Source organism: Lygodium microphyllum, chromosome 22, assembly GCF_053477565.2.
Source record: "Lygodium microphyllum isolate KBCC chromosome 22, Lygodium_microphyllum_v1.1.10, whole genome shotgun sequence".
Classification (NCBI taxonomy): domain Eukaryota; kingdom Viridiplantae; phylum Streptophyta; class Polypodiopsida; order Schizaeales; family Lygodiaceae; genus Lygodium; species Lygodium microphyllum.
In genome coordinates this window covers 92,226,695-92,241,309 of record NC_141156.1, presented here as the reverse complement: position 1 = coordinate 92,241,309, position 14,615 = coordinate 92,226,695, and positions in this window count along the sequence as shown.

Here is a 14,615-nt window from a genome sequence, read left to right as displayed (position 1 = left end):
GGCGCCCCTCTGCCACCTGTGTGCCCGCCGCCGGGTCGCCAGCCCGCCCTCCTCCTCGACGCCTGCGCCCTCCTGTGGCCGTCCTGCAGCACCTACGCCCGCTGCACTGCCATGTGGACCACAGGCACCCGTGACGACGCCGCCCGCCTCCAGCCCCGAGCCCTCGCTGACGCGCCGTCCGTGCGCCCCCTCCTCGCCGTGAAGCCCAACGCCATCCGCCGTTTGTGGCATTCCCTGGCCGCCTGCGCCGCTGTGGGCGCCCCTGCCCTGGCCGCCATGAGCACCACCCCGCCGTCCTCTGTGCCCTCCTGCATGCCGTCCTCTGACGCTAGCCGCCGTGCACCACTCCTCTGACGCCGTGCCGCCCTGCTCCACTGACGAACGCGTTGCTCCCTACGCCGCCCGACAGCCCGCTGCCTCCCCACCTCGCTGCCATATGTACACCTGCAAACCCACCCCATTACCCCCCTAAGCCCCCCTTCCCCCCCACCCTTCTCCATACCCACTAACCCCCCTCCAAGCCCCCCCTTCCCCCCAACCACACAAACCTCACCTACCCCTACCCAAGCCCCCAATCACCTACAAACCCCCTACTCCCATCTCAGCCACCCTTTGCCCCCCCACAGGCACACACCCAAACCTACCTAAACCCCTCCACAAACCCTTGTTCCCCCGCCGAAACCCCACCAGCCAAACCACCCCCCTCTACCACCGTTCACACGCAGACAACCACCAAAACCCCCTCCCTAAACCCTGTTCCCCCGCTGAACCACTGGAAACCCCCCACAAGCCCCTGTCACACCTGCAAAACCGCCGATCCCCACCCAACCCCCTGTTCTCCCTCGAGACGCCAACATACGCATGTGGCTATTCGTGCAAGTGTGATTGTGCATGAGCGGGTGCGGGAGATCGTTAGCCGGTTGCTGACACGCAACTGCCACGCAGCCTATTTCTAGGTATATTCTCGAATTTTTTATTCAAAAACCGAAATCCTTAAAAAAAACATAGAAATTTTTTAAAAAAAAGTAAAAACACTTAACAATTCATTAAAAAAATACAAAAAACTCTAGAAAATTTCCCACTATTTTTGCAACAAATTGCCATATTTTTCTAACCTGTAAATTTCAAGAAAAACATTCAGACCATTTTCAAATTCAAAATTCTTTTAAAATACCCAAAAAATGAGAACAATTCATAAAAATGTTCAAAAATTCCAAAGTAATTTCCCAAAAATTCCTAAAAATTCTATTCACATTTTTACTTATTTTTGGCATATTTTCTAAGCTGTAAAAATATTTCATTAAACACCTCCATTCATTTAAAAAAAATCATTTTTCATTCAAAACACAACCTGAAAAATATCGAAACACATCTAGATATTTTTGGATTGAGGAGAGCGCATTCTTTGCATTCACATACACTACTACCAGGTATTTTTCCTTTTATTTCTTATTTTTTTTCCCGTTACCCCAAAACTCACGGTTAATTTTTAAAATGAATCCTAAACACCACCATGGCACGCGCATTCGCGCTAAACACACCATTTTTTTAAATAAAAATAAAGCTGTCGTTCACTTAGCACGCACTAAGTGCGCTAAAGAGGCACTTTAATATTTTTAATTCAACTCAACCAGCCATCACAAGAGCACGCGCTGGCAAAAAAGCGCTCCACACATCACCTTAATTTTTCAAAATGAACTTGCATTTAGAGACCCAGTCTGGGTATCGAAGTCTGGGATTCGAATTAAAGCACCGCTTTAACCTAATAATTGATAATTAAAATTTTCAGAAGGAACTGCCGTTTTCTTGATAAGGTTTATCACTTAATAAAAATTCACCCATTTCTTATTAATTTCATAAAATGAACCTTTCATTAAATTAATTCCCCCTCACTGCACTTATTTCCCCTTTTTAATGAACTCGTTTCGTGGGATGGGTATACGCGAAGTCTTCGGAGTTGTCTCCATGGTTCAAACCCTGATTATCAAAGTTGTGGTCTTGATATGTGTGGGTTGTTGTGATGTTTTGGTTCAGTTTCTTTGTTACGGTTACGGGTACGGTGTGTAGTTTTTTTCTTTATTGCCTCATACGGGGATTTGGGTGTTTGCATGTTGCATAGCATGAAGATTTCGGTCGCATATGTCTAGAGGTCATGTCGAATTTTTTCTAGGCTGTGGTTTGCTTGCAGATAGTTGGTCGAGTCGCGTTTTATCATTTTGGTTGATATCTTATCCTTGGTTTTTGGTTTGTTGCTTTGTAGGCATTCTCCTTGATTGTCTGTGTTGTGGTGTGTGTGTGTAACCATCTGAATGGCGCCTTCTCACTCTCCTCCCCCTATCCAGTATGTTCCACTCGTCAGTAGGGATTACTCTTCCCTACTCACTTTTGAGCCTCTCACGAAGGCGGGACTCACTGCTTTTGTGGTTGCCTCCTTTCCATTGCTTCCAGAGGATCCATCGATGTGTGACGAGTTTCTAGCCTCCTACAGCAAGAAGTCGGGACTGGTCCAGGGTATTTCCATGACTTTGACACCTCGAGGCCTAGGGAAGGCTTTGTCTCTTCCCTCCAAAGGTGAACCCTTTGTTACCACTCGCCAGCTTTTCTCTAACGAAGAGATTTTGAAGCTGTTACAAAAGCAAACTAGGGAAATTATGGATGTTAAGAAGGTGATCAACTCTTCAGGAGTTTCCTTTTCCATGATCACTGATCCTGTGTGGAAGTTGGTCTATCAGTTTCTCCAGGACAGGTTTATGCCTGCAAAAATGCCATCCCATTACTTGTCCAAAGTTCTTTTCATAGCTTCAAGGATGGTGTTAAAAGGAATAGCTATTGATTGGAGCACTTACCTACTCACTAAGATGGATCAACATGGCTACTTTTGTGGCTGCCTCCTTTCCATTGCAATAAAGCAGCCTTCTATCCACATGCTAGTCTCTGGGGTACCCGGATCTAGGAAGGCGTTAGCCACGTTCACTTCTTTTACAGGTTCTGGAGCTTTGTTGGACTTTGTTGCTATTGAGGGAGCAATCCTTAAGCCACGTCTTCTTGCAGTATACTTTTGAACCTTTTTCGGCAACTAGGAGACAACATCAATAATTGTCGGAATGTGAGGTTTGGTTTAAAGGTATCTAGATCTCTGACCAGATCGTATTCCTTAATAGGATCCACTGGCTTCTCTAACCGGTTAGTGAATGGGGCAACGCCCATTTTCATTTTCCCTCTTTCTTCCAACAGAGGCATCATGGGAACTTCTTCTGCCACTTGTGGCACTTCCTCCTCTTCTATCTCCTGGACCTCTGGTCATGTCTCTGGAACTGTCTCTGTGACTCTTTGTGGGACTATGGTACTCTGTACGGCACTGTCAAGCTCTGTTCTGTTCTGTTCTTCTGGTGGAAGATTGAACTTCACTGTTCTGGCAGGAGGATTATTTTCTTTCTGGATAGATGGTTCCTTCTTCTTTGCACGCGTAATAGCAACAACTTCCAATTCCACTAAATTGGAGGTAGGCTCTTGGGCCTTGGCCAGACTATCAATAGCACTGTTTTTCACTAGGGATGGGCTTGGACAGTCTTTTGCAGTGTGGCCTTCTCCTTTGCATCAACTGCATAAGGGCTTGTAATCTACTGACCTTCTGGGATTTGGACAATTTGGTGAAATGTGTCCCTTTTCTCTGCATCTGTAACACTCTACTTCTGATCTCTGACCACCGCCAGACTGTCTTCCTCTATAACTTTGGGATGGAAATCTTGTGGGTCCAAAATTAGGACCAAACTCTCTAGGCTTGGGTCCAATATCCTGTGTTGTCATTTTGGATTCCAACAAGTTGAATCTTGCGTCCTCTTCCTTTCTTCGCCTATCATGCATCTCCTTCAGAGAGCAAATATCCTCTGTATGGTTCTTCCGTAAACAATAGGAACAGAAAGCTCCAGGGATGGTTGGTTTTCGTGTACATTCAGTGGCTAAATGGCCTGCTTGATGACACTTACCACACCAAGTATTTGACCGCATCACATCTCTTCCTACTCCTGCAACGTTGGATATGCTAACAGTATTCACTTTCAGCATTTGTAACTGCTCTGTAATCACATCCATCAACTTTTTTTTTATATTTGCAACTGAGTTGGATAAGTAATCCTTCAAGCTTTCTCCTCTTGAGGTACTGGCAGCAGGGTTTTGAGGAGTCTCTGTAATCACTGCAAAAACAGGTTGGGCTGGTGCAGAGGGATCTCTGTTTTGATTCAGATTCAGAGCTCTTGTTTGAACTGTTGGCTGTTGGCTCCAGTTGGTAGGGTTCCACTGTTGCTGTTGATTTGGCATTGGGGAAATTGGTTGGGACCATTGGTGTTGTGGTTGAACCATCATTTGAGGCATTGATTGTGGCCATTGTGGATTTGGTGCACTGTACTGTGATACTAAGGGCATCTGTTGGTAGGGGTAAGGGACAATCCTTGGGACTGCATTTGTTGGGTACATCATTCCTGGCACCAGAGGAGGTAGCACTCCTCTTCCTGGATTCATCGCCAATCTAGCTTCCACTTCATCGTACAGTCTTGCACCTTTTGTTGCATCTTGCAGTGTGGTTGGTCTTTGCAGCTCCACAAACTTACGGACTTCTGGTTGTAATCCTCTGAGAAACACCCCCTTCTGAATGCCATCATCTAGATTATGGTTAGTCCATCTCTTGAGGATGGATTCCATTTGTGAGACATAAGCTTCTACTCTTTCTCCAGAGGACTGTCTTAGGTTCACAAATTCCTCTCGCATCCGCTCTTCAAAACCTTCACACCTGAATTTAGTGAGGAAGGCCAACTTCAGGTCGTCCCATGTGCCAAAAGTTCCTGCTGCTCGTCTCTTATACCACTGAAACGCCGCACCCTTGAAAGTGGCGGGGAATATTGCTAACCAATGCTCAGGGGTTCTAGCATTGTTAGCCACACATGCTACCATAAACTCTGCTACATGAAGATCACGGTCTTCATTGTACTCTCCCTTAAAAACTGGCAATGGAACTACATTTGTTGGCCTGTCATCAATATTTCCAGGATGAATCTGGCTTGGAAGTGGACCTCCAGCAGGAGGAGGAAGGGCTTGATGTGCCATTGGGACTTTTGTAAAGAGTTCCGCAAGGGCGTCAAAGGTGGCTTCTGCTACGAGCTTGTTCTCAGCTCTGATTTTTTCTTTCTCTCTTCTCACGTACCTTTGGACTCGTTCGAACGCTTGCCTCTTTATTGCGTCATTCATTAGGGGGTTGGATCCACTATGTTGTTAGTGCTCCACAGAGGGATAACAGAAGGCTTCAATCTCTGGAGGACTCTCTTGCCAACATTTCTTCTACTTCTTCCTTTTCAACGTCTTTGAATTTTGCTTTCATGCCACTGCACAGAGGAAGGTATTCGGTTCTGAAGGTGTCAAAATGCATATGTCTGAGCATTGTGGTGGTGCCATCATCATAGTAATGCCAGCTTCTGATGGTTTCAACAGTGTATGTTGTGAAGAACACTCTGTCTACCAACTTCCAGTGGGTTGCTAATTGAACAAACAGAAGATTATCAGTGCACCAAGCATCCCATGTATCTTGCTGTTGAGCATCCACGAACAAATTCCAACTCTTTTCCTTCTTGTCTTTGTGAACCTCTACAGACCAAGACTCCTGAAGCTTCTTCACAATCTCCTACTTGATGATGTCTGGAAAGTTCTCAATGAATGCCAAATCTTCCATGTATGGTCATTCTCTATGTTTCTGCTCTTCAGTTTGTCCCCAAACAATTTGCCACCAAGATGCAAGTTTCTGTTGCTTCATTAGGAAGAGGAAACTATCCACCATATAGAGCATGGATCATGATGGTGATGTGTTTCCGCCATTGTGGGATGAACTTCTTGTGGAAAGTGACTTTGATTATGAGAAACTCCAACTCTTCAGTGGAAGAAGGAACTTTACAAACATCCATTGAATTCTTCTCTTCTTGGCAATGCCATTTCCTTCATTTTCAGCCTCTTCTGGTGCTTGTTGATGGCAAGTTTCCCCGGTTGTGCACCAAAAACATGGAGCCCCAAGAGGAACACCAAGGAAAAGGGAATTCTCTTGCAAGAAAATCTATCTTGTAACATCAAAAAGCTTGTTTATTAGGGTTTATATGATCACAATGAAGAAAAGAACACCGGGCACAATAAATCTTCCTGCAGCATCATGTAGATCTCCCACGGATTTGATAGAATCAACCATATTCTTCAATATCTTCACAAAATCCATCAATAGAACAAAGAAAGCAAAGGAATACACCATCTTTGAATGGAAATACATCACATAGTATTCATCTTCAATATCTTCATAGTCTTCTCTCTCAATCTCTCACATACAATCACTCTGTTTCAATAGAATTGGCTATCTCTGACTCTCTCTCTCTCTCTCTCTCTCTCCATCAATAGTACATCATATCCTCACTACAATCTCTCATAATCACTCATAATAATCCTTCTTAGGTCCTGGATACCCCTCCCAAGAGGTATGTCTGATATGAAGAGTCACCAGAGCCACTACAGTGTCCTTTCATAGCTCACTACTGTCACTTCACTCCAGTCTTTACTTGAGTCTTCAGCAGCTACTTCTTTCACTTCTTTTAGCTCTTTTGCACTTGTATTCACCTCTTTCCAAGGCTAGAAAACTTTCCCAAGCTACACATACATTCTACAGAACACATATAGAAGCATACAGAACAGTCACAGTACAATCACAATACAATACCAGAACAGCTCCAGTACAGTTACAGTACAGAGACAGAAGCTCTACATAAGATCTACAGAAGGTTACAGAAGGTCATCAAAACCTCATAACTCATACTCAAACCATTCCAAACTCTCAAAAACTATTCAATAAGCTTTCAAAAGATCTCAATATTCATCAATCATCAATCCATCCCTCCTTACAGAAGACAATCAGAACAAAACAAAACAAAACAGAAGCTATACAGAAGGTATACAGAACCAATCAGAACCTATCAGAACATATCAGAACCTCATATCTCCATTGAAAATCATCACGAACTTCCAAAACATAATCAATATCATCCAAAACACTCTCAAACCACTTCCAAACCAATCAATCATCTCATAAAATCAACCATTGAGCTCTCAAAAACAACAAAAATCAGCCAAAAAACAAGTCATTTCAACACTCAACAGAACACCTACTTCATCACCTTCATAAATGACTATACTTTTTTCACATGTGTGTCTTTCCTCCTAGATAAGAGCTCCCCCTCCGTCCTCAAGCTCTTCCCACAATTTCATCATTTTTTGCAAAATCAAACTAGTTGCACCTTAGAAACCCTTGAATCCAATAATGGTGGTGAATAAACTTCTTGAGAGTTCAAACATTATTATCATGAGGATGGCATCCAATAGTGATTGACCATCACTGGCAATCCATAACAAAATGGATTGACTGAGTGGAGAAATTGCATGTTGTTAGATGTTGCTTAAGATCTCATAAACATGGATGGCCCACCACTTACCTTTTGGGAAGAAGCTATTGTTACTGCCAACTATATCCAAAATTTGACCTACACAAGGAGCATCCATGACATTCCATACACACACTAGTTTGATACAACACCCAATTATGGTCCATTATGTGTGTTCTCGGGGAAGTTACTATATGTATAGCCTCTACATCACGTGTGTTCAAGGCCTATTTATAAATATCCTTATCTATGATTTTTTCTTGAAAAAAACATAACCCTTTTCTATTTGATCTATACATAACCCCCTTATACTACACCCTTCTATGCGTAAAAAATGTATAGAAATGGTATTTTAAAAATATCTTATTTTGAACCCATGTCATGCACACATATATTCATGAGTAACTTACCCAAGTGTGTGTTTGGATGCCCATCATACTTGTACATTCCACTTGATGACAATAAAAAACTTGTTGACCATGTGGTCAAAGTCATCTTCCATGGCTATTGTAAATCACGTTATTTGAAGACATGCATTGAAGGTATACTGTAACAACCTTTCATGCATTTACCTTGAAAGAAACCCAAAGCACTCAGAGAAGACCAAACCTGTAGATTTGAAGTTTCACTCCATAAGGGAAATGATTGAAGAGAAAAAATTGAAGCAAGAGCATACTCCCACACATGAAATGTTGGCTGATTTTTTAATGTAACCTTTGTTGTCAAAGTAGCATAAAATATGTTGCATTAACATTAGATTAGAGAGGATAGAATTTAATAGTAGTTAATAATTGTCCAGTTTATACATACGTGTTGTAAATAACTAATTATGACAATTATTAATTACGAACAATCACAACTATTGAAGAGTCGCTTCCTCTATGAAGCATCCCATGCCTTGCCTAGGGTTGAAAACTTGTCACCCTAGGTCACTTACACATTTCCTTTCTTAGACAACATCAATGCCATGACAAGAAAGTTGGAAAAGCATTGGAAGAAGAGGCCGTTCAATTACTAAAGACCATTATTCTCAAACCATCTAGCAATGATACACCTTATCCAGCTAATTATGATGTCTTCAAAAACTTCTTCAAGTATAATCTTAGCCATTCACAATGCGTTTTCTATCCCTTTGTCAACAACATACCTATGGGGAACTACAATTCCTACCTTCTAACTAAGTAATACATAAGTATTCACATGCACTGATGTAATATCTACACAATAACCTATGTATAATTTGGGTCCTCAAGTGAGACATAATAGCTCAAGTTAACTTGGAGTTTGAACCATCCCCCAAAACCAACAAATATGTCATGCGCACAATAAGAAGACTAGCACTACCCCTTAGGGAGAGTTTATACAAAAAGTTTTTTAATTGTAGGTATTGAAGACTCCAAGGATTAACATACCGTCAGCTTCTCTTCAAGATCTTCCATTCATAATCCAATACATGTTCTCTCCATTCCACCAAGGAAACCTATTAGAAGACCATTGGAACCCATTAAGAGTCCTGAAAGAATCCAGGAGCTTCAATAACTAGGACACCTACCACCACTCCAACAAGAGCTTATCTTACACTCAAAAGCTTCTACACCATGAACAGTGTGAAGAATTCCTGTAAGGCCAAAAGATGACAATCCCTAGTATCCACATATTCTATGAAAACTAAAGCATGCTACCTTTGACAGTGAGCGCCATGGAATTACACTCATCTAGAAGGGGGATAATGTTAGTTGCAAGTACACGAAATGCAAGTTGCAAGAAAGCATGAGAAGGAGCCTAAATTTCTAGAATAAGTCTTTGGATTATGAACCATAATGTAAACTACATGAAGCACATGCAATTGGAATTGCCAAATGATTGCAAAAATTGTATTGATTTATTACGTAGATCCAAAAGTGGGGCATGGTCCCATGTAAGTTATAATGATATCAAAGACTACCATGAGAAAACCACAAAGGTTCTAGTTCATTCTCACCATAGGAAAAAGTATGCAATGAGAGATGATCGATCTTGAGGTGGTAAAGTGGGTTGGATGCCCAAGTGGGTTCAAGAAACCCTAATCCTAGAGGTCATGCATAAAAAGTATGAAAATGAATAGAAGAAGCTATTTTATGTGCATGCAAATTTTGTGCACTCGCCTTCCTACTTTCATGGTGAGAGAGTGAGTTTGAGAGTGAGAGATTGAGAGCAAGAGAGTGAGAGTGTGAGGGTTAGGGATCAAGAGAGTGAAGCTCTACTCATCTTCTCTCCAAGAACTCTCTCTTGTCATGCTCATGCTTTTCTTTTACATGTGGAGGTCATAGAATATTGAGAGTCAAAAGAGCAATCACTTGGAGCATGGAGTGTGCAAAGTGTATCCTTCATGGGATTTTAGGAAGGCCATGCCACTTACTACAAGGCAATGCTTGCATTCGTGTGCAAGAGACTTTGTGAGAGTTAGTCATTTGATTCTTGTGCATTGAAGCTTATGAAGGAATAAAAGTGTGTCCAAAATCCCACTAGGTTGAGCTCATGGAGCACAAGAGTTTCCCGATAATGGCTTTATTACATCACAAATATGGGATTTGATCCTAGAGACATTAACAAAGGATTTTCTTTTACTCAATATTGATTTGAAAGAATTAATCTCCATGATAACCTAATCGGTGTGTGCCCAAGGACCACGTCATCATTGATGGATGATCTCTAGGTATCACTCAAAAGCTTCTACACCATGAACAGTGTGAAGAATTCCTCTAAGGCCTAAAAGATGACAATCCCTAGTATCCACATCTTCTATGAAAACTAAAGCATGCTACCTCTGATAGAGAGTGCCATGGAATTACACTCATCTAAAAGGGGGGTAATGTTAGTTGCAAGTACACGGGATACAAGTTGCAAGCAAGCATGAGAAGGAGCCTAAATTCCTAAAATTAGTCTTTGGATTATGAACCATAATGTAAACTACATGAAGCACATGCAATTGGAATTGCCAAATGATTGCAACAATTCTATTAATTTATTATGTAGACCCACAAGTCGAGCATGGTCCCATGTAAGTTGTAATGATAGCATAGGCTACCGTGAGAAAACAACAAAGGTTCTAGTTCATTCTCACCTTAGGAAAATTATGCAATGAGAGATGATTGAAATTGAGGTGGTAAAGTGGGTTGGATGCCCAAGTGGGTTCACAAAACCCTAATCCTAGAGGTCATGCATAAAAAGGACGAAAATGAATAGAAGAAGCTATTTTATGTGCATGCAAACTTTGGGCACTCGCCTTCCTACTTTCATGGTGAGAGAGTGAGTTTGAAAGTGAGAGTGTGAGGGTTAGGGACCAAGAGAGTGAAGCTCTACTCATCTTCTCTCCAAGCACTCTCTTTTGTCATGCTCATGCTTTTCTTTTACATGTAGAGGTCATAGAATATTGAGAGTCAAAGGAGCAATCACTTGGAACATGGAGTGTGCAAAGTGTATCCTTCATGGGATTTTAGGAAGGCCATGCCACTTACTACAAGCCAATGCTTGCATTCGTGTGCAAGAGACTATGTGAGAGTTAGTCATTTGATTCTTGTGCATTGAAGCTTATGAAGGAATAAAAGTGTGTCCAAAGTCCCACTAGGTTGAGCTCATGGAGCACAAGAATTTCTTGATAATGGCTTTATTACATCACAAATATGGGATTTGATCCTAGAGACATTGACAAAGGATTTTCTCTTACTCAATCTTGATTTGAAAGAATTAATCTCCATGATAAGCTAATTGGTGTGTGCCCAGGGACCACCTCATCATTCGTGGATGATCTCTAGGTATCATGCACCTTGATGATGTCCCTTAAGCATGGAAAGAGTGCAAGGTTCAATGCTGTGCAAAAACCTTGTCTTGAAACTATAGGCTTTAGTTTCATTGCATTTTGATAACTATAGGTAAGCTAATAATCATGTTGTTAATATGTGCATGTGGTTTAGGATAATTGAAATATTGAAGAATTGATAAAATTTGGACCTTTCCAAATAAAATATATAACATCTATCTTGGAGAAGGTTGTGCTAGTCAAGCAATCAAAGCTACTTTATCATTTGACTAAGTGCATGGTGGAGCAATGTATGTGCTTACTATGTGAGATGAGATTGCCAAGAAGGCTTGCTTCTCTTGTATGAAGAGTTGAAGGGGAATTATGCAAAGAGATCTCCTTTTTGCATCTGAAGGCCCCTCCTCTCTTGTTAAATCCCAAGAATGAATGGGAATCCTATGCTTACTTACATGTTATATTATTTTTGTTAGTCACTCCTATGAGTTATTACATATATTTTTCTTTATGAATACAATATATTTTTATTTGTTTCAATAAATCTATATTCATTAAGTAAATTTCTCATTTTCATAAATGTCATGATAGTGTGTGGCATGTCAATGTTTAGTAACTTGCTATGTATTTACATGAAATTATGTATGATGAATTTGTATGTGTTGATGAAATTGGATTTAATTATGTAAACATGTGGTACATACACATGCATTCATCTATATGTGATAATGTAACTCATATCCATACAATACATGTGTGCTACATCAATGATGATATATATACTTACTACTAGTGATGCATATGCATGTTAAACATGGGTTAATGATCATGCATTTCAAGAAACAAATACAAACTATCTTTTAACAAAAAAATATATGTTAGACTCCAAACTACTTAATGGGTACATATGTGAAGTTTTATCACATTATAAAATGAAGCCTAGTATTTTGAAGATTATCGTACTTAAAATATGGATGTATAAATAATTAATAGCAATGCAATTACAAGTCCTTAGAAATATTATAGTACATATATTATATAAAGTCATCAAGAGTAAAGTGTTAGTAAGAAATGACACCTTTTTATATATTTTCCTTATTAAAATTCACAAGGATAGCAAAACTATAATTCAGTAATAAAAAATACAACAAAGATGTACATTAAAGTTGAGAGCGAAGGTTGAAAGGAAAAAGTTATTCATACTTTAAAGTTGGTACAATAGTTCTATAGTCGAATATAGTCACACATCTTGTGCACTTGGAGAACATTATGCCAAAAAATAACATTATCAACACCATTTACTCCATTAGAGTGAATGCATCCTTCATTGCTTGAAGATTTCTTTCAAGCTAAAAGTCCTTGGGTCTTATAGTGATGCACTCGGCATATATTTCCAATAGGAGAAATATGGACTCTCTTTTTTTCCCGTTAAGGAGTGAATAAAGAAATATAGGCCTAATCAATGAGAGAGCTAGGATTCCAAATTCATGTAACATGAATCCTCTAGCCACATCTTAGCCCAAATCTTCCCTCAATAATAAAATAAGGGGAAATGATTTTTTAAAAACTCAACTTCTTCAACATCTTTGGGCTTCTTTGCAAAGAGAGCCAGAGGTATATTGCAATTTTTTCCTTTTGCTCCATGGTTAAGTTTCGACTTATTTGGACAAAGCCTATGTAAGTTATATGTATGCTTTCACTCGATATTTCTTTTGTTTTTGTACTCTAGGAATTTGTCAGTGAAGGAATAATGGTGTTGTTATAAGTCAACTTCTTGTTCAACATCTCTGGACTTCTTTGTGAAAAGAATTGCATGGACAATGTTTTTTTAAATTGTTCCATTTAAATTTCATTTTATTTGGAGAAAACATTTGCAAATTATACACATGCTGACAGGTAACTTTTCTATTTCGTTATCATAGATGTCTTCACGGAGGAAAAACATTAGTAACATACTTGTAGTGGAGGTCTTCAATAGGAAAGATAGTGGCGGTAATTGGATTTGTGATGAGTACTATAAGTTGGATTGTTTTTTGATGCACCCAAGTACTCGAGCGAGTTTCAAGATCAGGCGTAAGGATGTTACAAACCCTAGAAAACAATGGAAAGGTAGAATTTTAAAGTTAAGAAAAGTGTTGACTGGCCAAAGACCAAGCCACTTTTAACCCGGTTGTCAAGCCAACTCCTAAGAGTTGTTGCACTGTATAGGTGATCTTGATAACTAATTCTTGCAATTTTGTCTAGCCTTCCTTTTTATTCGTGACACTTATTAGCGGTAGTCCAACTAATGGTCTGAACAAAACTTGGTAAGCTTATTCAATCTTATATTTCATTTCTTTAAACAGCTAGGTCTCTATATTGGGTACTAGAATGCTAGCCTAGGAAAACTACAACTTCTCCCCGTCTCTCAGGGGAAGCTCCTCATAATTTGCTCCTGCCAAACTGGTGGCGGTTTATCCAGGAAGTTTTGATGTTTGACTTTAAGAAATTTGTTTCAAGATATAGATCCCTTGGATCTATTCGAATATCTCCATTTAAATTCCTTTTTATATTTCTCTTCTCCAATTGATTAAAATTAATTCATTTTATTTATTTAATTAACAGCAAACATTCAAATCAAAACATCTAACATTCTAAAAACCTAAACTTTAATCCCCTTGATAAATGTCTCCCCTCTCCGTACTGCAATTTCGTTGTTGCTTTTCAATGTTTAAATAATTAATTCGTTTTGCGAGAATAACGTCCTTTCTTTCTTCTTCTTCACTAAATACCAATCAGGATAAAAACAGATACTCTCTACACTCCAGCGTAAACACATACATAGTTTATTTTAAATCCCCATGTTTTCCTTTAATTTATCAATTAGTCCTAGTAGCCATCCACTCATAATTCTTGCAATCATCAGATTTTTGTAAATGTAAATAAAATGTAGATATTTAATATAGAGGTTAAGACTTCATCCCATGCCATCTAATCATTAAATTGTTAATTTTTATGTTGCTTTTAATTTAAACCAAATATTGTAGCTGAAATATAACATTAGTAATTATCACAAAGTATTATTAAGCTTCTTATTCTTGCTCTCCCATATCTCAAAAATTTCCACACCATAGATAATCTCTATTTATCAAAACCGAGACACCATATCTTTATACAAGCATTTCTTTAAGGAAAATATTATTAAATTGTTATTTCTTCCCTTTTAATCCTTACAAACATTCACTAATAACTCAGAAAATATCTTTTCAACCTTTCACTAGGAATCCATAATTTTCATTGATAAATAACACATTTTATTTAAATGAGAACTATGATTTTTCTTTAAAAATAACCATTTTTATTTATTTAAATATATTAAATTA